The sequence below is a fragment of the Mesoplodon densirostris genome, chromosome 6, assembly GCF_025265405.1.
Source record: "Mesoplodon densirostris isolate mMesDen1 chromosome 6, mMesDen1 primary haplotype, whole genome shotgun sequence".
NCBI classification, from domain to species: Eukaryota; Metazoa; Chordata; class Mammalia; order Artiodactyla; family Ziphiidae; genus Mesoplodon; species Mesoplodon densirostris.
Window position 1 is genome coordinate 67,593,222 of NC_082666.1, and position 25,544 is coordinate 67,618,765.

Below are 25,544 nucleotides of genomic sequence, written 5' to 3' on the forward strand. Positions count from 1 at the left end.
TGTATAATGTGATCTTTCACTGGAGACTGGCTTTCTTTTTTCATTGCCAAGTCTATGAGCAAAATGTTACTTCATAATGAGAGACCCAAGGGGTTCTATTTCAGTCTTAGAGGCCTATTAAAGGCTTTTGAACATGACTCTATTAATTTTTCTTCCTTTTAAGACTAGATTCATTTTCAAGACATAGACTATTTCATTTCATATCTTAAAGTTCTTTAGTATTTAGGAAATGTTTCTCTTTATTAAATGCCAATTTCAGTAGGATATCAGTAATTAAATACCTACTGTCAAATTTCTTTTAAGCTGAGTTAATGGATTTGGGCTCATAGGTGAAATTTAATTCAGAGTCCTAAACATTATTTAAGTCAATACATTTCATGGAATAATTGCATACATATTGTAATTTAAAAGATAATTTGATTAATGGAGAAAAGTTTGCTTTTTAGTAATCACAGATTAAGTTGTTTTACCTGAAGTTAAATTTTACAACAGGGTGAAACTGAGGCAGCTCAAACCTCAACAAATTCCCCTGCAGCTGTGGTTGTCTAGCCATTTGACTGATGATAAGAAAAGTCTTACATGTCTTATACATATAAATTATGTTAGAAAAAGAATTTTTAGCGTAGACTTGTTTCCAAGCATGTGCACTCAGTAGAGATTATTTAAAGGTTTTCAACAGTGAAATATGAATTACAATCAAGAGGAATCACAGTATAATAAAATGTTAATATCTAATAATGATAAAATCTTCTTTGAATAATTTTTTCTTCCTCATGCATTACATTATGAAAATGATTTTATACCACTTCCTTTACAAGAAGAAGCTCCTCTCAGTCCTTGCAGACATTTTGTTTTCATTGTGGTAAAATATATATAACATACAATTTACTATTTTCTCCATTTTTAAGTATATAATACAGTGACATTATGTACACTCACATTGCTCTGCAGTTATTATAACTGTGCAACTCCAGAACTTTTTCATGCCTGAATTCCCTGCATGTGAAACACCTCCCTATTCATCACTCCCTACTCCCAACCCCGACTAATATTCTTTCTGCCTCTGTGAATTTGACTATTCTAGGTATGTCAAGTAGGTGGAATCATAGAATATTTGTCCTTTAGTGTCTGGCTAATTCCACTTTGCATAATGTTTTGAAGGTTCATCTATGTTGTAGTGTCAGAATTTTATTTATTTTTAAAACTGAATAGTATTCCCCATCTATTCACTGATCAATGGACATTTGGTTTCTTTGCACCTTTTGACTATTGTGACTCATGCTGCTATGAGCATTGGTATACCAGGCATTTATAATTTTTTTTTACATCTTTATTGGAGTATAATTGCTTTACAATGGTGTGTTAGTTTCTGCTTTATAAAAAAGTGAATCCGTTATACATATACATCTGTTCCCATATCTCTTCCCTCTTGCATCTCCCTCCCTCCCACCCTCCCTATCCCACCCCTCTAGGTGGTCACAAACACCGAGCTGATCTCCCTGTGCTATGCTTCTGCTTCCCACTAGCTATCTATTTTACGTTTGGTAGTGTATATATGTCCATGCCACTCTCTCGCTTTGTCACAGCTTACCCTTCCCCCTCCCCATATCCTCAAGTCCATTCTCTAGTAGGTCTGTGTCTTTATTCCTGTCTTACCCCTATGTTCTTCATGACATTTTTTTTCTTAAATTCCATATATATGTGTTAGCATACGGTATTTGTCTTTCTCTTTCTGACTTACCACTCTGTATGACAGACTCTATGTCCATCCACCTCATTACAGATAGCTCAATTTCATTTCTTTTTATGGCTGAGTAATATTCCATTGTATATATGTGCCACATCTTCTTAATCCATTCATCAGATGATGGACACTTAGGTTGTTTCCATCTCCGCTACTTTGAGTGTGATATAGTGGACTTCTGATACTGGCCAAACACGCACACACACATACACACACACTACAGGGTTAAGTTTGATCATAGGCCTGTATTTAACTTGTGCTATTATCTTTTTAAATTTCTAGCAATTGAGAGCATGACTATATATCTCTCTGAATATGATACTTTTGCTCATGACATCAATTTCTTTAAGAAATATTTTCTAGGGCTTCCCTGGTGGCGCAGTGGTTGAGAGTCCGCCTGCCGATGCAGGGGACATGGGTTCGTGCCTCGGTCCGGGAAGATCCCACATGCCGTGGAGCGGCTGGGCCCATGAGCCATGGCCGCTGAGCCTGCGCGTCCGGAGCCTGTGCTCCACAACGGAAGAGGCCACAACAGTGAGAGGCCCGCACACCGCAGAAAAAAAAAAAAAGAAATATTTTCTATCATGACAGATTAAATTTTCTTTAATGTCTCCTTTATCATTGTTTTTTTTTTGACAGCCAGTCAGCATATCCATAACATTATTTTTTTTCATGGTGGGTTTTAAGACACTGAAAGCATTTAAGAGACTTGGAAGAATGATGATACATAAGACCATGCCCAGTGTAAGATGAAAATTACCCCAGGTGTACGCTCGCCTGCATGTGTCTTGTTTGTTTGTTTTTTATGCATGGATTGTCTTATTGCCTTAAAATAACTTAGGTAAATTTGACTGTACTCTCAATGGTCAGTGACTATCCACTAGTTACTATGCTTTGAGGTTCTTAACCTGGGAGGAGTAAATCTAAACTTTCTCTTATATTAAAGCCTCTAAGATTTAATCCAAATGAAACATTTTATCATTATTTCCTCTTACTTACCTAATCTCCTTATTACCTTCCATATTAGTCAGCAGGATCCTCCACAGAAAAGAACCAATTGGTTCTTTTCTGTGGAGGATCCTGCTGACTAATATGGAAGGTAATATATATATATATACTGGAGATTTATAATAGAAATTAGCTCACGTGGTTATGCCAGCCTAGCAGTCTCACTGTCTGCCATCTGCAAGCCAGAGAACCAGGAAAGCCTATGGTATAATTCAGTCTGATCCTAATGCCTGAGAACCAGAGGGACCGCTAGTGTACATCTCATAGTCTGAGGGCCCAAGACCCAGGAGCTGCCATGTCCAAGGGCAGAAGATGGATATCCCAGCTAAAGAAGACAGAAAATTTGCCCTTCCTCCACCTTTTTGTTTCATTCAGGCCCTCAACAAGTTGGATGATGTCTTCCTACATTGATGAGGGCAAATCTTTACTCTGTCTACTAATTCAAGTGCTTTCCACAACACTCACACAGACACACCCGGAAATAATGTTTTACTAGCTACCTGGGCATCCTTTAGACCAGTCAGGTTGACACATAAAATTAACCTTCACACCCTCACTCAGCTTTGTTCCTATAAAATTACCTTCTAAAGCACACTATTAATCTATGCTCTGTGGTCAAATCTGTTTTGCCTTTCTCAAGTGTTGCCTCCTTCATTTCTCCTGGACATAAGTAATTATCTACTTCCTCTGAAATTCTACAGCAATTTAAATGTACTACTCTTTGGACTTTAATATTCTCATTTCAGATTTGATTATATAAATGAAATATAATTATAGTTATTGTTTAACAATTTAAACAGAATTAACATTAACTAAAAAGTAATAATTTATTTACCTTACCTCCTAATCCTGTCTCCTTAGAAGTTACTAAGAAGTTTGGAGTGCTCATTCAAAAGCTTTCATATGTAAAATGGAATTATACTTTCCATAAAATCTATGACTATCCTCCATCACTGAGCAATATTTATGAGATATTTTTCTCGCTTAATATATAGATCCACTTACTCTTTTCAGTGTTTGCATACCATTCTATGTTATGGTTGTGCCATTTTTCTTTATTTCCTTCTGACAGAAATGTTAAAAGTCACAAATGATGTGCTCATTAAAATTCCTGTATTATGAAAGTTAAAAGGAAAAAGACAAATTGGGAGAAAATATTTGTATTCTGTCTAACTGATAAAATATAGTGTCCAAAATATATAAAGAGTCAACAAATAGATGGTAAATATGCAAGCATTCCCATATAAACTTTTTTAAAAAGTAGTGTGCTAAGCTAAATAAAACTCCCAAAGTTATCCAAGTTTTAATCCCTGGAGTCTATAAATGTTACCTTATAGGACCAAAGAGTCTTAGCAGATGTGATTAAAGTTAAAGATCTTGAGATGGAGAGATTTTCCTCATTATTCTAGTGGGCTGCACGTGTATGACTCCTCATAGGAGTCAGGCAGAGAGAAGTTTGATTACAGAAGAGAAGGCAATGTGGAACAGAAGCAGAGATTAGACTGTTGCGACCATAAACCAAGGAATGCTGGCTGTCACCCGAGGTTGGAAGAGGCAAAGAACAAATTCTCTCCTGGAGTCCAAGGAAGGGACTACCCCTGCTGACACCTTGATTTACCCCTCATGGACTCATTTCATACTTCTGGCCTCCAGAACTGTAACAATACATTTCTGTTGTTTTAAGCCACTAATTGTGTGGTAATCTGTTATAGCAGAAATAGGAAACTAATATAAATACTACTAATAAGCATTTCTGTAATTATTTTTAGGCACTCTTCTATGCATATAAATTATATAAACTCATTTAAAATAAAGTAACTGTCACACCAACCTTAGCAGGATTCTGAAGCACCAGGAATTTAAGCAGCTTGTTCAAGATGTCATACTTAAGTAAGTGGCAATGCAGAGATTTGAACTGAGGCAGTCTAGGTCCTGAGACCATATTTTTAACCATTGTACTATACAGGCTTTCTAGGGACTGTCAATTCCAGAAACAGAAGTTGATCGCCAAGGGACATAAGGGGTCAGATTGAGAGAGAGCAGGTGGTGGCAATTAAAGACAGATAACATTGAGTGTTGGCAAAGATGTAGAAGAAAAAAAGTCTTCACGTTATGTGGAAGGGGCTGTAAACTGGTGTTCCTTTTGGTGGTGGTGATGGTGGTGATGATGGGCACTTGTAAAAGGTTTATGCTAATGAATAGTGTGCATTACTCTTTAGCCAAGCAATTCCGCATACTGATAAATTCATTGGGGTACTGTTTCTAATACTCTAAACATATGAACTTTATTTTTTCAAGCTGACATTAGTTATACTTAATTCATAAATATGATGTTATTTCCTTGCACTTAAGCTAGTCCACTAGTATGATTTTTAGTACCCACACCCCAAGTGAGACATGTAAGAATAATCTTTGGAGCATTTTTCAAAGTACCATTTTTATTTGTCCAGCTACTCTCCCTCTAAGACTCATATTCCTCATCAGGAATATGAGTTCCTAACTCTCACTGTAAGAATCTCTGCTACAGTTAGTGGCTCAAGCCAACAGGGAAATGTTCCATCCTTTAGAGAATTATAGTAGATGAAAGGATGGTCAACAGGAATAAAAGGACTAATACTTATTATCTTCTGTGGCTTTTCTGTGTGTGCCAGATTTGTGCTAGTACATTTCACACATTAGGGTATTTAAGCTTCATAAAATCCCAGGAAGTTGAAGCCCTACCTTCCACTGTAAAACTGAGGATGCTAAGACTACATATTATTAAACAAATTTATGAGTGTCACACAGTCAGCAAATGGGAGAGGTAAGATATAAATGCAGATATGACTTTTCACTGCATGGACCTTCATCAGTTTTTGAAATATTAAAGTCAAAACTGGCAAAATGTTTTGCAAATAAAATGCACAAATGAAACAGGATCCATACTGAATAGGTTTCAAGGCCTAAATGATCACTAATAAGTACACAGTGGTATAATCATGCCAGGCTGAGCTCTCCATAGGTCAACATGAATGACCACCCAGTTATTTCCCATATGGCCTGTTGGGCATTCAGGCAAGCTAGTAGTTCTCTCTTAGGACAGAGATTAGAGAGACAGAAAATTTTCCTATCCTACTTTAGGAACAGAATACATAACAGGACTGTGAAATCATACAAATGTCACCTTTTCTTATTACTGCAATTTGATGTTTTTCAGATTGCTTTGTAAATTAGCGTTAGCTTGTGATATGTGAACCCATGATATGCTCTCTGCACCTGAAAAATTGGAGTTATTCTTTTGTCTGAACTCTTCTCTGGACATTTTGCTAGAAACAGCACCCATCTGTTTACCAAGGAAAGTCCAGGGATTCAACTTCTCTCTATCTACTATGTCCTCCTAATGCCAAAAGTTTCAGTGGCAGGTACTCATTCAAAAATATTAAATGTTAGACTTTCATTTAATTATACAGAACCTGTACCAGGTAATACAGTGTAGAAAAATTTCTAAAAGTGCTATCAAAATTTTCTAAAGTTGTTATTTCATAGGTAACTTATTTATAATTGAGAGTTTATTGAACTAGAGAGGATAAAATTTTAGGCTAAAATGGCTATGAAATGAAACATGACTATTTTCCTCTCTTGACCTTTAGCAATCTTTTACATTTTTTCAAAACATCTTTGTATCTTTTTCCTTTACTGAAAGATATTAAAATATAGTGTTCTTGAACTGATTTTTTTTTTTTTTGCCTGTACTTGAAGTTGTTTTCCTTCTAGTTAACTTTTCCCCCACTACAATTATGCAAACTCTTTCTAGTTTTCACTTGTGGAAACTTTCAACAACATTTTATCAGAAGAAACAATTTTGCATAAAGAAACATAAAAAAGCAGAATATCACAGTAATGTTGGTTATATCAATTTTTCTATTAATTTATAAGCCAAATAATCATTTTCTGTTGCATAAAGTCTTATTTTTTCAAAAATATATTTTCTTAAAATTTATTGTTGAATGTATATGCTATTCTGAGCTTTATTTTATTTGGGAAACTTTTGTGAGGGATAGTTTACTTATCGTATTTCTAGGGAGATTGGGAAAGAATTTTTTTTTTTTTTTTTTTTTTTTTTTTTTTTTTTTTTTTACGGTACGCGGGCCTCTCACTGTTGTGGCCTCTCCCGTTGCGGAGCACAGGCTCCGGACACGCAGGCTCAGCGGCCCTGGCTCATGGGCCCAGCCGCTCCACGGCATGTGGGATCTTCCTGGACCGGGGCACGAACCCACGTCCCCTGCATCGGCAGGCGGACTCTCAACTACTGCACCACCAGGGAAGCCCCGGAAAGAACTTTTATGACATGTTATTAAATAAACTTTTGAACAAATTCTGGATCTAGCCTTTATTTGAAAAGTATCAGAAATTTTTTCTCATCATTAGTAATACACAGTCAAGAGATGAATTTGAGAAATGCACAAAGTAAATAAATAAATAAATATCACTGTATCCAAAGATCTGTTGGCCTTTGTTTTGCCTTTTATGTATTTAGTGCTATACATATATTTACCAAAAACAAAGACCTTATTTTATTTGTCCTTTTTGTAATCTATTTACTCACTTAGAAGAAATATTCCCATATCCTTAATGATTCATTATTTTAAATTGTGTGTTTTAAATTTTAAATCATTACTGAATAAGAAATGTAGCTGGTATGATCATGGATGAAATATCTCTATTTCATAGAATTTTTTTTCATTGTTCTGTTCATGACTCATTTTACAATATTTCTGCCTGATTAAAACAGAACCCGCCTATTTGTTTCAGTCCAGGAGTTAGTGTTTTCTCTTACTCTGTACAGCATAAATTCTTAAATGCTGAATTCCAGTAATTCACATGGCATTATAAATTAAGCTTTCTCTTGCTTTTGCTTTCTCTTCAGTAAACTATACCTCTAGGAAATAAAAATCATTTGCTGTCCACAGATGACCTACTCTCAATGACTCAAGAATAGATAGATCAGTGCCATTTATTTAGAAGATTTTCAAAATCAATAATTTTCAAGGAGAAAATAAAATATCTCATAAATCTTCACCAAAAAGATCCTTGTTCTAAAAAAATCCCAACACTTGAGATTTAAGCCATATAGTCAGTTGTATGGACAATGAAATCTAAGTTACTTTTTAGTTTGATGATTAAATTGTTCAGTTGCTAATTATTTTTGAGTAATTCATTCCATAAATAAGTTAATGGTTAATATATGGATAAGGTATCTATTTGAATTCTCATGCAATAGGCTTATTCCCAGGAATAAGTATATCCTCAGGATATTGATAACTTCAGTGACAGAACCTTATGTAGAATATATTTCAAAGACTTATAAGATTATATTTTATATTTTAATATCTTCACAGATCCACACTGTATTTATATCAGTTATAACTATTTTATTATTATAACTATGTTCATTTATCATGATTCTAATGAATGAATATATTTGGTTATATTCATTACTTTAAAAATACTGTATTATATGTCTCTAGTGTTTAAACGTTCTAAGGGGTATGGGTTTGGAAATGCAGCCTCTCAAAATGCCTGTTTGAGAAACCCACAATAAGACTGGGTTAAGTTTATAGGTCAACATCACACAAGGAAGGAGGTAAAATCATTGGCTCATCCTTTCCTAACCTATCTATTTAAACCCAGGCAATATTTTATAATCTTTGTTTTGAGCAAACATAGACAGCTACAAAGAGCTTTTGATTATAATGTCCTTTAACCCAGTGTGAACAGCTGTCCATTTGGTTGTCTTGGCCATACTACATTTTAATAAATGGACTTTTACAGGGTTGCCTCAGCTAAAAATAGAAAGCAGGTAAACATCCTCAGCTGGAGAGAACACTTAGGGAGGTCATGAATTAGACAATTCTTTTCATCTTCATAATATTATGAAGACATTATTTCTTTGGTTGTATAAAAAATGTATCAGTCTTTGTTAAGGCTAATGCCAACTGTATATGAATGAATTTACACATTTAAAATAATGGACGTGAGGCCCAGTAAGTACCTTCAGTCATGTAGTAGAGACACGTGATTTAAAGTTGAGTGGCAACTGCCCTATGCCATAGAACTATAAATAAAACTGTGTTTCAGTAGTTTTCTTATTTGTTCTCTCTGCTATGGGTAGAACCTCTGTCTGAGCTTTAGCATAGAGTATACAGTTTTCTCCAACTCAGTATACAGCAATGGCTCTCTTAAAGTTTCTCCAGTCAGGTAGGAGTCATCCTTGACTCCTCTCTCCAATGTGGTCTTATCTAATCCATCAGTGAATCCTGTGAGTTATAGGCTCAAAATATACCTAGAACTACTTCTTACTCTCTCACTGCTGCCACTCTGGTCTAAGCCACCATGAGGTCTTGTCTCGATTATTGAAAGTGCCTCCTACCGAATCTTTCTACTTTTGTCTCCGTATAATCCACACTGCATGCTGCTCGCAGCACAGACTGAACTTTCGAAAATGAAGTCAAATCACATCACTCCTCATCTCAAAGTCTGCTTCACATCTCACTGAGGATGAAACCTAGAGCACCCACCTAAGCAGAACCTTTTATCCCTCATTCTTCCTTCCTTACACTCTCTCCTTTCCTACTCCTCTCACTGCAATGACTTCACTTGTTCTCTCCACTCCCACCAACCTCCTCAATGTACCTCTGCCCTTCCTCTTCCATCTGCCAAAATGTTCTTCCCTTATTTATCTGAATGGCAGGCTCCCTCACCTCTTTCAGGAATTTTCTAAAATGTCATCATATAGTGTGGCTTTCCCAACTACCTGCTTTAAAATGGTAACTGCCCATGGCTAAAATGCCTTCCCTTCTCTAATACTTACCAATATCTGACATACTTTCTCCTTGATGCTTGTGTATGTGTCTGACCCCTTCCATTAGAATGGAAGCACCTTTAGGGACAGTTTTTGTTTGTTTGTTTACTGCTGTAACCCAGTGCAAAAGAAAACAGTGTTTGGTATATGAATTGTGACTGGGATGTACTTCTACACAGACTTTATGTATTAATACATGTAGAAGTATATTAGGCACCTGACTTCACAACAGAGAAAAATAATCAGCTTGTTAGTTTCAGATCTATATTTCTATTCTCAAAGCTAGTTGCACACAATTTAGGAGAGGCCATAGGCCTTTACCTGAAGTTCAGCACGTGAAAATGTTGTAGAACTATATTGATGTGAGTTAAGACATAAAATAAAATCATCTGTTGATGAATATTTATTACAAAAGGTCCTGTGCTAGACAGACTTGGGATTTAATGAACTACAGAGGATGGATTCTCTTTATAATTAATTAATAATACAAAAAGAGTGCTTAAAACTATGGTGCATAATAAACAATTAAATATTGACACCAGACAAGTCGCTTATTCTCACTGGACCTTGGTTCCCTCAGCTGTAAAATGTATTTTCTAGAAAAAAATCAGTGGTTTTTATGATTTTGCTTATTGAGATTTTATGGGCCCTTAAAGAATCTCTTTAAAATTCCCTTAAAGAACTTAGAGTGATCAACTAGGAAAGGCTGCTGAGTATCTAAGCCTAAGACCCCAGACATTGTCTATGTACCAATAACACCCCCTTCAACTAGAAAAGCTCTGTATCTGTGAGTTTTACCTATTGCACTGACACATAAGATTTTGTTTGAGCAAAGAGAGCCAAGCTCCACTTTCCAAAAAATTAGTTGAAACTACACCAATGCTCTAGCAATGTATGATTGGTATAGTACTTCCTTCACAACCCTTAAAAATGAAAATGTATAACTGTAAGAAAAATAAAGTTGCCTCCTAAGTATAATAGGAACTTTTGAGAGTCCATTTGTTCCAAGTGTCCTAATTTGTGATGCTGTTCAAGTACAAGGAGTACAAAATCAGCTCTTATATGAGAATATCTAAGTCCATTACCATTTTCTACAATGTCAAGACTTGTTATGATTTTCAAAGGTATTTATGATGCCTTTTTGAGATATGGACTAGTAATTGCTATTGTGACCTTGTGATTCCCCATTTTGAATGGCAAAAAAAAAGAAACAAAAAAATATATGTTTTATATCCACTTTGAATATGGCTATGGTACAGTAACAAAAAAATTAATTACCGATGATTATTTTTCCCTACAGCGCAAAAGTCCCAAGGAAAGTGTAGTAAATTAGGAGCTTGAATAGCATTTAGTAAACTAGAGCTGCTGCTTCTTAATTTGATAATTTCTTAAACATTTGATTAAAAAGTCTTACCAAGGGCTTCCCTGGTGGTGCAGTGGTTGAGAATCTGCCTGCCAATGAAGGGGACATGGGTTCGAGCCCTGGTCTGGGAAGATCCCACATGCCGCGGAGCAACTAGTCCCATGAACCACAATTACTGAGCCTGCGCATCTGGAGCCTGTGCTCTGCAACGAGAGGCCGCGATAGTGAGAGGCCCGCTCACCGCGATGAGGAGTGGCCCCCACTTGCCGCAACTAGAGAAAGCCCTCGCATAGAAACGAAGAGCCAACACAGCCATAAAAATAAATAGATAAATAAATAAAATTAAAAAACAAAAAAAGTCTTACCAAGAATATACTTTACACCACTGACCACTTTTCCTTCATATAATTTAAGGTGGTTTATACAATTCCTTTCAAAATGCAATACATCAAGTGTGATAATTTGTTATTGTTATTGTGTCAAGAAAGTCCTCATTTATGGATTTGAAAAGTATCATAGCTTTTTAAAATAATGGATGGAGATGATATTGACAAGCTGTGAACACATACTGACCCATTGGGAGTCAGCTAAAAATTGTTCCTGGGGATAAGTGAACTTCAAGAACAGAAAATATGCCCTTTTTAATCCATCTGGGACAGATACATCTTTTAGAAATGAAGTTATACAAGACACATTACTCGGTGTTTCCCTGACACTGTTGACAGAATAGTACCATGAGGGACCCCATTCTTGCTTTCTCACATGTCATTCTTGAGATGTATCATCTTTGAACTGTAGATATCACACTGTGTTATTGTTTGCAGTTGGTTGATATTTTTAAATATAGTCTTTGCTCTTTATCGAGCATAAAGAAGAACCAAAAATATGTTTTCTAGGAGCCAGTATATGCTTATTTGTGTTGTATTTGTCTATATATTTATTTATGATAAAGGAAGACTCTGGTACTACTTCTCTAAAATGCATGACTAAGGAAGCTTTTAAGGAAAATCTATAGAAATGCTATATAAATATTTAATATATATTTACTTCTCTATCATATACTTGCCCATTTTTTATATGTTTGTGATATAAAAGGAAGACAGTTTTCCAAATGGCTCAAAAATAAATGTTTAATTCCACTCAGTCTTTTAAAAATATAGCCAACACATGAGCATGTTCTATGTGCTCAGCTAAATTCTCTGTGGTTGAACTCAAGAATGATTAATGTTGGCTATTTCAAAAGGAGTTTATAAATTGTTATGATGAATGTGTAAGTATTCAACATACATGAAGAAGATGAAGAAGAGTAGGGGGTTTTGACTCTTTGTCATTACTGTCTACCAGTTTCAAGAAGAATGTCTCACACATTCTCACTCAATAAATGGTTGTGTAACATATATAGTTGACATAGTCATTATTATATAAACAAAATACAAGGGAGAAAAACCTAATCTTTCATGAAGATATGAGAAAATTTCACACTTAAGCTCAACCTTAAAAGATCAACACTGGGATTGAATCCAACAGTGAAGAAATTAGGTGCATTTTAGAAAATACTATGAAAAGAAAAAGAAGAAATCAGATATAAAATTGAGAAATGCCAGGAAAGGGCAAAATATAGGGCCTGTAAAAGTATTAGTCCAGGATCAAATTATAAGTAGCTTTAACTATTATGATAAGGAATCACTGAATATTAATAAGTAGCAGTATGACTTGATCAAATTGATATTTTGAAAGATATCTCTGGTGATAATATAGAAGATAAATTGAAAGGAAGGAAAACTGAGTTTTTTTAAATAGAAGGATTATATTAAAAAAGGATGCTTATAAGCATTTACGTTTTCACCAAAATTTAGTTATAAATCTGACACACATTATGGCCCTGAAACGATCTGTCCTTCCAGTGAAAGAAAATTCAATTCATGTAAACATACCATAATTTGCTATTTTTTTTCCTGGAAATGATGGTTTTATATAAAATAAATTGAGAACCTCAGGACTAAAAATAATATTTGGTCATGTATTAGAATAGCAACCCACTCATCCCTATTTTGCACTGACATTCTTTATAGTTACTTCATTTTAGTAGAATTTAAGGTAATTTCTAGCAATGATTTACACATCTGACTTTAGTGCTTCTTTGCCTTAATTTGTATTTCTCTGTAACCGAGTGAGAGATATCAACAAGTAATAGCTTATCAAATCTACTTCCTCACATGACTAGGCATCTTTTCCTATTATTGTATTATTGTATCTATTATTAAACATTATAAATATATAATTTACCATTATTTACAAAGAATCTACAGACTAATAAAAAGGACCTGCAGTTGCTAAATAACAATTTTTATATTAATTCTGTTATCTTAGCCTGATTTTTTCTGTAGTGTTCTAGAAGGTTATTCCATTATACTTATTTCACATCTTATACATTCAAATTGATAATTTTTCATGACATTTTTCCCACTATTCATTTTACTTTCAATATCATATCCTAATTTACCTGCTGCAGAGATGCAAACAAACTTGCATCCACCCTCCCACTGTCCCAGACACAATCTTGGCCTTGTCAAATCAATGATTAGTTCCTCAAATAGTAATTTTTAGGAAAAAATGTTTGACATATAAATTTTCCAAAAACCTCCCCTTGGAAAATAAAATTTTATTTGCCTCATCTTGCCTAATTCCAAGCAAAAATTTTTCATAGATTCAGATATTTTTATTTGTAGTTGTTATAATGAGATAAAGGACTGCCCAGTTTTTACCTTTTCTCTCTTATGGTTTTGCCAATCATCTCCCCTGCCCCGCCCCTTCATGCAACTGTCATTCTACCGGAAATAGTCTTCTTCGGCTGTCTAGTACCCAAAATGAAAAAGATCAAATGGTCAGATTTTTAGAATCACTTCCATTTAAGGGCAATTTAAGATCTAAACACAGCATAGGTACCATAAATATTAAATTTGAAAACATAATGATTTTTGTTACAAAAACTGACTCCTACAAGGAAAACACATAGAATTTTTAGTTCATATAATGTACTGTAACCAAATCACTAAAGCATTCTTGCTAGAGACTATCTACAAAGATAGGAAAAATGTTTTTCGAAAGTTATGCTTACATTTTGAAATGGAATTCTCATCTGTATTTCCCCTAGTCTGTAAGAGCTGTGAAAGTAAGGGTCTATGATTCCCCTTTCATTGTTTTACCAGAGCCCAACTTCCTGCCTCTGTATGGTAGACACTCAGTATACTTGCTGAATAAATGAATGAAGGGATATATGAAAATTAAACTGAGTCAAATGCCATTTAAGCCATTATCAGTATCAAATGGAGTCTGATTGGGAAAGTCATATGAAGAAAATGAGCTTAGAAGCAAGTTGGAAGACGGTATGTAATTCCACAGAAAGCTGACTGGGCTTGGGAATTCATAGCATACTTCTACCTCAATAGTGACTAGATTTAGTGGATTTTAAGCAGTTTAATTTGTGCAAGTAATAATTGCTGCATCCCATCTATACTGCAGAACTGTTTTTTAGCTGTGTCTTTGCCAATTTATGAACAGTGTTTTTATGAAGATCAGGACAAAAATGCGAATGGGAATATTGTTAAAAATCTTCACAACCTCTTACAAAGAGCCAGTTTTATAGAAATAGAATGTGAAGTCATGCATACCATTAAATCAATTTATTTGTAGTCCCCAAAGTGTCCTTTCCTCTCCTTTAGAGAAATCATAAATAGCTTCAGCTAATACAAATAGCCCAAAGCCACATTTAGCCTAATGCAGCTTAAATGAGATTTTAACCCTAGACCTTTCTTTTTAAAAAGCTTGCTTTCTAATTGGATAGTGCATTTTATAGAAAACTGAAGGATATAATGTTGATTAGGTTCATACAATGAAGGAAAAGTTGCCACCCTAAGGTCAACATCTGTTGACTCTGAAAATGACAACCAGTATTCACAGTTTGAGATAATGACTGTCTCTGACAGGGGTCATTAGCAATTCTACCTCATAATTTCCAGAAAATTCATAATAAATGCAAGTGTAGCAAAATCTGAAGGAGACGGCTTTTCTCCCAAAGTGCTTTTTGTAAGTCCTGCCCGCACAGCTTGTAGGTTAATAGAGATGCAATAGTAAGGTTGGACGCAATCAACTTTGATTGTGGGCTTCTCAGAGCTGGTTCGTTTTTGCCTTGAGTCCCCTACACTAGAATGCAATTAAGAAACAAGCAGCTTAATGACGTTAATGATGGGTGCTCCGAACATATAGGTGTTGGATTAATCAGAAAGTCTGAATCTGATTCAGGCGCAGGCCCTTCTCAATATATGCTTTTTATTTCTTCCAGTCTCACTGGGTTGATAGTTGTGGTAGGTAAAGATGTCATCTGAAAAAAAAACTGAGAAAGACATAACTCTCAAGTTCAATCTATAAATATATTTATACTACCTTTATAATGTCAAATACATTCCAATTGCTTGAGACAGGGTCATCCTAAAATAGTCTGCAATATTGTCCTCTTAACTCTGAGTTGTTGTGTTTTTTTTTTTAATTTTAAAAACTATTGAGCAGCACACTCTCTGATTTAATAGTGATATTGCAGTATCTTTGGCCAAAAGAACTGTATTTAACTACTTTGTTTCTCTCCCTCGTTCATTTGCTACTTAGAACCTTTCTATGATTCTTCTGCTGTCTTTTAAGATTGTTGGCTACATTTTAGATCTTCTGGAAGCTTCAGAGGGACCCATATATGATTCCCCAGGCATGAGACCTAAAGCTGTCTGAAGCATTCACCAGGCCCTAAATCTTACCTCCTTTCAGATCTAACGATAACATTCATGTTTCTTCTCTCTGTAACATAAGGTTGATGGAAGTCCACAAACTTTTAGGGAAAAAAAAAGACAAACTGAAAAGAATTTTATCTGGTCTAAATTCAGATCTGCAAGAGCTTAAATTTCAATGTAAGATTAATATCTGACATCTTACAAATTCCCACGGAAAGAAAACACTTCCCATCAGCCTCTATTCCAGTTACGCATATATTCTCACAGTATTTATAGAACCAGATTTTGCTAGTGTCTAAATCAGCCATTTGTTGGAAAACAGTTAAAATAAGAAAACTCCTAATTCCAAAGCTCTCAAATATATAATGAGAAAGGAATCCAGGCACAAGAGAATTGAAGTCTACTGATGGGTTAGCAAATGAGGAGGAGGAATGAGAGAGATATATGAGTACATATTGCATTTAAGAGCCAAATGCCCTTGGGAAGCCTTCTACCTGTTACTTGGCACTATTTTATAGATTTATTTGCCTCACTCTGTCAGTTGACTAACTCCACCTTTGTCACTACCTGAAAGGAGCCAGCTTTATATCTTATTTCGTATACATAATACAAATTCAAGAAATGTTTTTGTATTAGATTTACTAGAATGGACCTTAGAGATCATCTAGGACAATGTATTTATTTTTTAAATAAAGAAGGGGGAATCTAGAGGGAGAATTGTTTTAGCAAATGTAGTTGAGCTGGTCATTGTTATTTGGGGCCCAAAACTGACTCTTAAACTATGCTTCTTTGATATGCATGCACTGATTAACCTGATTAGTTCTACTAATATTCACACTTCTTTGCCCCCTCACTACTCCTCTCAACATAACTCACTGTCTCTAAATGTGATTGAAACAAAGAAAATGATATCTTGTAATCAGTGATATTTAGTAAAATCTATAAGCAAAGGGTGGCCATCACCCATGTGATTCATAATGAAATTGCTGTGACGATGTTTAAATGTGTGTACATGTTTAAATTGGTTTATTATGGCATAGGCTTTGGTAGACATGAAAAACAATAAGCCCATTGTTATTATCCAACAAGAATAATCTACATTAGATGCTCCTTGACCACGTGGTTAAAGATTTCTATTGCTCTAACGTTTCTCCTCTCTGTCCTATATCAATTTTTCCTTTCTACTAGATTGTAGAGAAGTAACAAAGATTTAAAAAAAAAATACAAACCTTCCATTGATCCGTTTGTTCTGCCAACTACACCCTTCCCATTTCTTGTCTCCTTTTTGCAGTAAAATTCCCTGAAATTGTTGTATTCATTGTCTGCCATTCCTCTTCTCATGTTCTTTCTTAAAACTGCCCCAGTGGTGACACTGACACTTGCCATTGACACCAGTGGTCTCCAAATTGCTAAATCCAATGATCCGGTCTCAGAGCCCACTTCATTTACTCTTATTTTGGGCATTTGACAAAGTTGATCACTCCTTCCTTGATACAGTTTTTTTTCTTGCCTTCTGTGGTACCACATGCTTTGACTTTCCTTCCCTTTCACTGGTTTCTCTTTTGCCATCTCCTTTACTTGTTTTTCACCTTCTGACCTCTTAATGTTGATGAACTCCAGGGCTCAGTCATTAGCTCTCTTTTATTTTCTGCCTTGACACACTCCCTTGTGTTTTTATCATGTCTCCTGGCTTTAAAATACCATCTTTGGGAGTCTTCAAAATGACTTCTGAGTTTGTGTCTTCAAGTTAGATCTCTCTCATGAACTCCAGAGATATGTATCAGCTGCCTACTTATCCATTAGTGTATTCACTTGCATATCTCAAATGCAAGATGTCCAAAAATGAAGTCCCTGACTTTTCTCACCTACTCCATCATCTTCTTCAGATGACAGCAGTTCCATCTAATTAGCCACTCAGACTGAAAATCTTGAAGTCATTCTTAACTCCTTTTTTTTTAAATGTCATATGTCAAACTGAACACAATTGAAATACTATTAGCTCTACTTTCAACATATGTTCAGAATCCAATTCTTATCACCTTCACTCCTAAAGCTCTGGTCCAGACTATTGTATCTCTAGCCTGAATTTAAATAGTAACCTTTTTTTTTTTTCTGCATTTAAAGCTGTTTATTATTCTGAACAATGTAAAGATCCAGACCATTCTCATTTCCTTATCCTCACAGTCTCCTATTCAGGCACGTTTTTATTTTTATTTATTGTTTAATCTTTTTGTAAAATTTTATTTTATATTGGAGTATAGGCACTTCCTAAACATGAGAGTTGAAGTGTGAGAAGGATTCAACAAAAGGGGATTCTCTACTGCTGGCTTTGTAAATGGAGGGACCATGTGGCAGGGAACTAAGAATGGACTCTGGGAGCTGAGAGCAACCCTTAGCCAAAACCAGCAAGAAAGAATGACCTGAGTCCTATAACCATGGGAACTAATCTCTGTCAATAAACTGAATGAGTTTGGAAGGAGATTCCTCCCCACAGCCTCCAGAAAACACAAAGCCCAGCCAACACCTTTATTTCAGTCCTGTGATACCCTGAGCAGAGAACCCAGCCACTCTGTGCCTGAACTTCTGACCTGTAGAATGTGAGCTCATAAATGTGTATTGTCTTAAGCTGCTAATTTTGTGGTAATCTATGACATGGCAATAGAAAACTAATATATTCCTTGTTGTTTTGTTTCTGCTTTTTATTCCTCTGTTTTATTTTTAAATTGCAAATCACTTGATGCTCATGTCTTAACCTGGAAAACTTTTCCTAAGCAAGAACTTTTTTTTGAAAGGAAGAAACAAGATTAAATTAACCATAAGTAAAAATCCCATGTAAAGAGAATAGAGACAATTTGAAGCAAAGTTAAATGACCACATTTTTCCAGAGAACTTGATGTTGCAACATATAGAAACGGACTCTAATCCCAGCACTCCCAGTAATTACTCCATGACCATATATGTAAGACATTTAACCTACCTTGACCTTATTTTCCTTACTCATTAAATGAGGGAATTTCACTAAATTAACTCTAAGATTTATTCCTACTGTAAAATTCTATGATTCAATGATACTGTGAGTCTAAGATAATCTATGAGTCTCTACATTCATATAGAAATATAATATTTTCCCATACAACTTAAATATTGAATTCTGTACATAAAATATTACTTTATGAGGTTGGGGAAAGATACTAAAATATGTTAGCACTCTGTAACCTATAAAGTGAATCAATATACTATAAATATATCAGTATGAGGTAGTTTCCAAATGAAGTTTTAGAATTCCAAGGAGAATCTTCCCATCACCAAGCCTGAACTTATCTAGTGAAAATCTAATAGCATTGTTTTGGCCACCAGAGGGCTCCCACATGATTTATCCTTGTATTAAAATGTTGAAGAATTATTTAAATTTTATAATTGGAAATTAGAATATTGAGGATACAATAATATATCACCAAGCAATATAAATAACAAGGAGGATTTTCTTTTTTCAGTACATTATAATTTATTTTGTAGAAAAATTATTTTGTATAAAATCATTGAGTAAAAACTAAATCATAAAGCAACAGAGAATCACTTCTACCCTTGGCATGCATGACTTGTTCTCAATCTCTTTCCTACAGATTTAAAGAGAGATTCTTCTCCCAGACATTTACCGTTATTAAAACATTGAGGAAAGTCAAGATATTTCTATAGACTATGGTACTCTAATATGAAATATATTGGCATGATTCATAGTAATCATTAATCTGCCGTGCTCATAAGAAAGTCCCTACATTTACACTTGGTAAATTATCCCAAGTTGGCTATATTTTGTTCTTGGAATGTGTTAGAAACCCACTGAGATTTACAAATAAAATGTAACCAGCCATTTTGCATGAAGGCAACAGAGTGAAGAGTTTGATTCCTGACTGATTTCAGAAACTGAATGAGTACAGAATTTCATGAAAACAAACTATGTCCCTTTTTTTAATTTTCAGGAGAAAAATTTAGTAGATTTTCCTTAGATGTATTAAACATAGATTCCTGGGGAAATTTAATGGTTAACCTCAAATTTGAGAAATCTGTTTGATCCGTTGAAAGAAACACATAAAGTATCACTTATATATATATATATATATATTGACTTATATCTTACATTTGTAACGGTTTAACACCCTTCAGACAAATTTGTGATTTAACTTTACTAAATCCTTAATCTATTAGGTTTCTTTTATTGATAAATAGTAACTCTAGGGGTAATATGCCCTGAAGTAGCTGTGCTCTGTTTTTGATAGTAGAGAGCTTCCAGGGTGCCTCTCTATGTGTAATTGTGTAATTGTGTCTCTGTGTGTGTATAATAACCCTACAAAGAAAGAAATATTTTGAAAGAGAGAGAGAGAAGTTTTCTGCATTCAGGATGTTAATAATTTTTGACCATAAAAATCTCATGGGAGAATGGTATTTGAAAATCCTTCTATGAGGTGAAACAAAAACACCTAGTTTTTTGTTTTTGTTTTTGTTTTTGTTTTTTTGCGGTACGCAAGCCTCTCACTGTTGTGGCCTCTCCCATTGCGGAGCACAGGCTCCGGACGCGCAGGCTCAGTGGCCATGGCTCACGGGCCCAGCCACTCCGCGGCATGTGGGATCTTCCTGGACCGGGACACGAACCCATGTCCCCTGCATCGGCAGGCGGACTCTCAACCACTGTGCCACCAGGGAAGCCCACACCTAGTTTTTTAATAACTATTTTGACTATACTTATATTTGTATAAAAATGACAATAACACAAAATGTTTTATAATCAAGACATTGTTTTCACTTAGCTGGCAGAGAAAAATCAAGTTAGAATGTTAATCATACTTTAATAAACTTTAACATTGGCAAAATTTAAAGTTTAGACAATTTCCAGGGCAAGACTTCTCAGATGCTATTGAGAGAATAGATGGGGGTGGGTGTTAATTGATATTAACCCTTTGGAGAGCATTTTCACAATATCAAATTTTAAGAAGTCCATATTCATGATCTGGAAATCCCACTGCTAGGAATATGCCTAAGAATTTCTCAAAGAAATACTCTAAGTAATGTATGAATAGATGTTATAGATATTTTTGCAATATTATTTGTGTTTATCAGCTACCAAAACAACCAAAATTTCCAAAAATAGAGTTGGTTAGATAAATTATTTTACATCTATACCATGGACTACTATGCAACCGATAAAAAAGTGGGAGTGCACTGCATGTACCGATAGGGGAGGCTCCCAAAGATATATTACTATGTGGGGGACAAAAAAAACAAGGTGCAGAAAAATGTGTATAATGGGTGGTATGATCACTTTTGTGTAAATAGCTTAAAAAATGTGTAATAGCTATTTATACATTTTTCTGAAATACCTCATAAGAAACTCTTGACAAAAGAGGTAAAAGATGAAAAGATGTTTTTCACTTCCCCTATTTATTTTACAATGTGGTTTGCATTTTTATGCTGAGTGTATATACTAAGGTATTTTGTTTGATGGTTTTAGGTGTGTTTTTACTTGTTATCAAGGATTATCTTGCCAATAGAATTATTCTAAATTTTCTCTTTTTTGTATATCATCATTAAGATAGTATTCTAATATAAATAATGACACTCATTTATTGAACTCTTATTATATGCCAGGCTAACTCATTTAATCCCCACATAGCCCAATGAGGCTATGTGAGAATTTACACTATCTCCATTTGACAGATACAGAAATGGAGGCACAGAGAATTTAAGCAATGAGCCCAAAATCACAGGTGGAATCATATCAAGAACCCGGCTGACCAACTCCATAGCCTACACTTCTAATCCTTACAATCTATTGCACATACATACATTAGAATATATTTTTGAGACATTAGCAGCCCACAAGTTCTCTTTGAATTGAAAACAGAAAATAAGACAAGCTCTTCAGTGCTCTTTAACCTCCAGCTAACATGTGTCTTTCCAGGGTTGCTTGGTTTGCTCTGCTAATATTTTTTGTGTCAATGCTCTTAGGCTCCATAGTCTCCCTGATTGATAATGTCTCTCCTCTAGTGAGGTTCACCTGAATACCTGAAAGCTTCAGATAGTGAGTCCTTTGTGATTTGAAAATCTAGAATACACAGAATATATTGTTACTGTTCTCTTTGCTAAACGTTGTTTTCTTTTCCTCCTTTCCTTCCCAGGCAAGCTCAACAAATGTTTATTGATCAATTTGGATTATTCTAGTGCATGTCCCAGTGCAGGCTATACTCAAATTCAGGTGGCAGCTATTCTGTGTCTGGTTTACCTTTGTTTCCTCTCTTCATATTCTGTTTCCTACAACATATCTTTAGAAATTTCAGTTTCCTCAGTAAGCTTGCAGAAGTGAAATGAGGTTCAACTCAAATCTGTACGTTTTGCTTCTTGTTTGCAGACCTTCTAAGAAAAACTTGCTGATGGGAGATATTGAGAGAACTGTGATTGAGGGATATCTGGAAATTGTCAACAAATGTCCATATAATCCTATCTCCCATGCCAAAGGTGATTGAGAATTGACTTTAGGGTACCAGTCATCCTGTGAGTTTTCATAGAAGTAACTTTGCAATCTAAAAAAAAAAAAAGAATTGTACAGAGCACTAAAATTGAAAAATCATCAGAGTTCATTTTTGATGACAGCTGGACAATCTCAGAAAAAGGGGATCTTAAAAGATTGAGATTAGCTGACCTCATCATCTGAAGGATAATTTACTTTTGCTTTTTTTAGTATGAGATTTATTATTAAGTTGATGATTTCTGCTCAATTAGGTAATACTGTAGTGTTTCATTTCAAGTTTCTTTTCAAATCTCATATTTTCAGTTCCACATTCAAAATAAGAGTAATAATCAGAGTGAAGCACAGTGCAGATGGCTTTCTGGTCCTCCTCTGGGGCACATGCGTCTTAGAAAAATATGAGTCTTTTTTTTTTAATCACCAAAGATATTTATGATCAATTTATATTGGAATTAAAATAGGAGAATGAGACCATGACACTTTGTTTAGCAGTCAGAAGAAATTAGACTATTGACACAAAGGAGGGAGCAAATAATTTGGGATTATGTTGTTTATTTGAATCCCAGGTGATTACATAAAGGAGTTCATGCAGTTAAAAAAAAAAAAGGTTGTATAAAACTACTGAAAAAGTCAGAGTACAAGGCCATAAAGTACAAAACTAAAGTCAGAAATAAAATTAGTATATAGAAATCCATTTCATATACCTCTGCACTTATAAGAGTTAGGCTGCCCACTTGCTTCTGAGCTTTCTAATTGTCCATAAAAAAATCATATGATCTTAGATACCTATCTGAGATTTATTATTTCCATAAAAAAATTAACTGCTTTCATTATGCTAAGCCCAAAAAGAGATGTTTGCCTAGAGCTCTTGTAAGAAACCCTTAAGCTTTGTATGGTGGACATTTTCCATAGAAGCATCTTTACAGTGATACCTAACAAGTTTCATATGGCTGAGTCTTATATTTCAGTATAAGCCTATGTTTTGGCAAACAGTATTTCCTCTTTTGTGATGATGGGTATGACAGCTTTCGTCAGAACATTGCTTCATGTCTTATTGTACCACCAAGAGTTTTTAAACAGAAAAATATCTGCCATCTTGGATGGCCAGTCTTGGTTTACTAACTCCCTACACTGAACCGTCTGCAGAATCAGGGGTGTTAGATAGCACCTGAGAACACACAGCTTTGGTTTGCTTCTCACTGAGTTTCTCCAAGTGTTTCTGTAATGACCTGTCCTAGAAATACAGACGCCTGAGAGGTACTATTGTGACTATAACGATGAATGTGGATTTATTTTAGATCAACACAGCATTCACATCCATTCTGCAGCATAGATCCTGGGCCCCTTTTCATCCCCACCTTCTTATGCATTTGTATGGCTGAAAGGAGCCTGCTGAAAAAAGACTTGCAAGGACTAAGGTGACACCTGCACTGATGCTGGGTAGCCTTGACTTCAGGGTATCCTTGTAGTTTGAATGTTGAATACAGAGAGTGCTACCATTTTATTTGTGTGTGTGTGAGTGTGAGATAGCTTTCTACAATGAGCCAGGCTCTAGACTGAGTACTGAAGAAGTGGTAATACATGAAAGATACAGATCCCATCTCCAAAGATGATCAGACATAGCTGCAAATAAATAAAGCACAGAGAAGTATGGGATAGGTGTCACTTAACTGGTATAAACAAATTGATGTAGACATTGAGAAGAAAAAGATCATTATCATTGAAAGTGGTAAGTGTAATCGCCATGAAGGAAAAAGAATGTAACAGAGCCATGAGGAAGTTATTCGCAAACTTTAGTATGCAAAAGACAAAATCAATTATGGAAATGAAAAAAAAAATCCAACTTCAATCCGCCAACCACAGAAAGTCAAATTTACTCTACTTTGACTGAGGTTCCAAAGTCACAACTATCAATGATTTAGATGACACTTCTGTGCTGCTCTAACAGTGGCAGCAGTCTTATTGGAAGGCAGGGGGACTTGCTTAAAGCTTGTTTACAATATTACCTATTAGACAGAAAAAAATGTCAGCTTATGGTCTATGTCCAAAATGAGATGTGAGAGTGAGGTGACTGACAGTCTGATGATGCTTTGCCAATGAAGGAGTACAGTGGAAAATTTAAGCTAGTCCTTGACACTTCTTATTCTGTGTTAAGTGCCTTGTCCTTCTATATTTAGGAGTTGAGAAGTTATTTAACAGATGGGAGGGTGTTCCTTAAAGTAAAATATTTAAGCAGAGGAGTGATATTATCAGATCTGTGTCCAGAATTTCTTTTTCCTAAATGTACGCACTGATGTACTGATTTTTCAGAATGGGGAATGCTTCTCCAGGGTACTGTGATGTACCTCCCTTCACCCACACACAAAATTTAATAGTGATTGGCTCTAAAACAAAGACCATAAATCTGATAATGAACATCTATGCTTAGACATGGATCACCTTAGAAACCACTTCCTATCAAAATTCAGGGAGACCAAAATTTCCACTGACTATTGGAAGAAGAGAAGCCACACATAGGCTTGTCATCTTAGAGAAGGACCTTCACAAAAACAGTACCTTAAATAGGGTAAGCCTGGATCTTCAGAGCTAGTACAAACCATGTGAACATGCATTACACACAAATGTTCAAGAGAGATCATGTAAGCCAATTATATCTGAGATTAAATGATATGAGAGATGTCATTTAATCTAGAAAATTCTGGAATATTCACTTTTTAGGCTCACTTGGTCAAGGTCTTTACCACAAGCCCCAATACGCAGTGTATCTGAAGAGAAGGAAGCCATGCTTTTTCTACTTCAAGGGACTATTAAAGGGGTGATTTTCACCCACAGTATTTGTTCACCCACCCAGCATACTAACATACTCTTTCAATCAGCAAGTCCTTTATTCTTAACGTTACTGTTTTACTTAAGAGATAATGTCAAAGGAATTGAACGTTGTGACTGGATAATGGTCTCCTGCTGCAAGATAAATGCTTAGGCATTTATTGAAAATAAATGTTGGAATGAAGCCAAGACATTTATTTTTAAAATAGAAAACTATTTTCTAGTCACAACTTTCACTGACAGAGACATTATAGCTATCTTGCCAAATGATTTTTTAAGTAAATTGAGATCACCCAAAGAGAGCAACAGAATACCTAATTTGTTCTCACCTATATAACAGGTAACATTCTGGTTTCTTTTCTACAGATACCAAATCAAATTCAACTATGCTATTTGTTTGGTGGGGACCATTGCAAGAGTGCATTAACAATATATCCAATCAACTCTCCAGCTTGATTGTACAG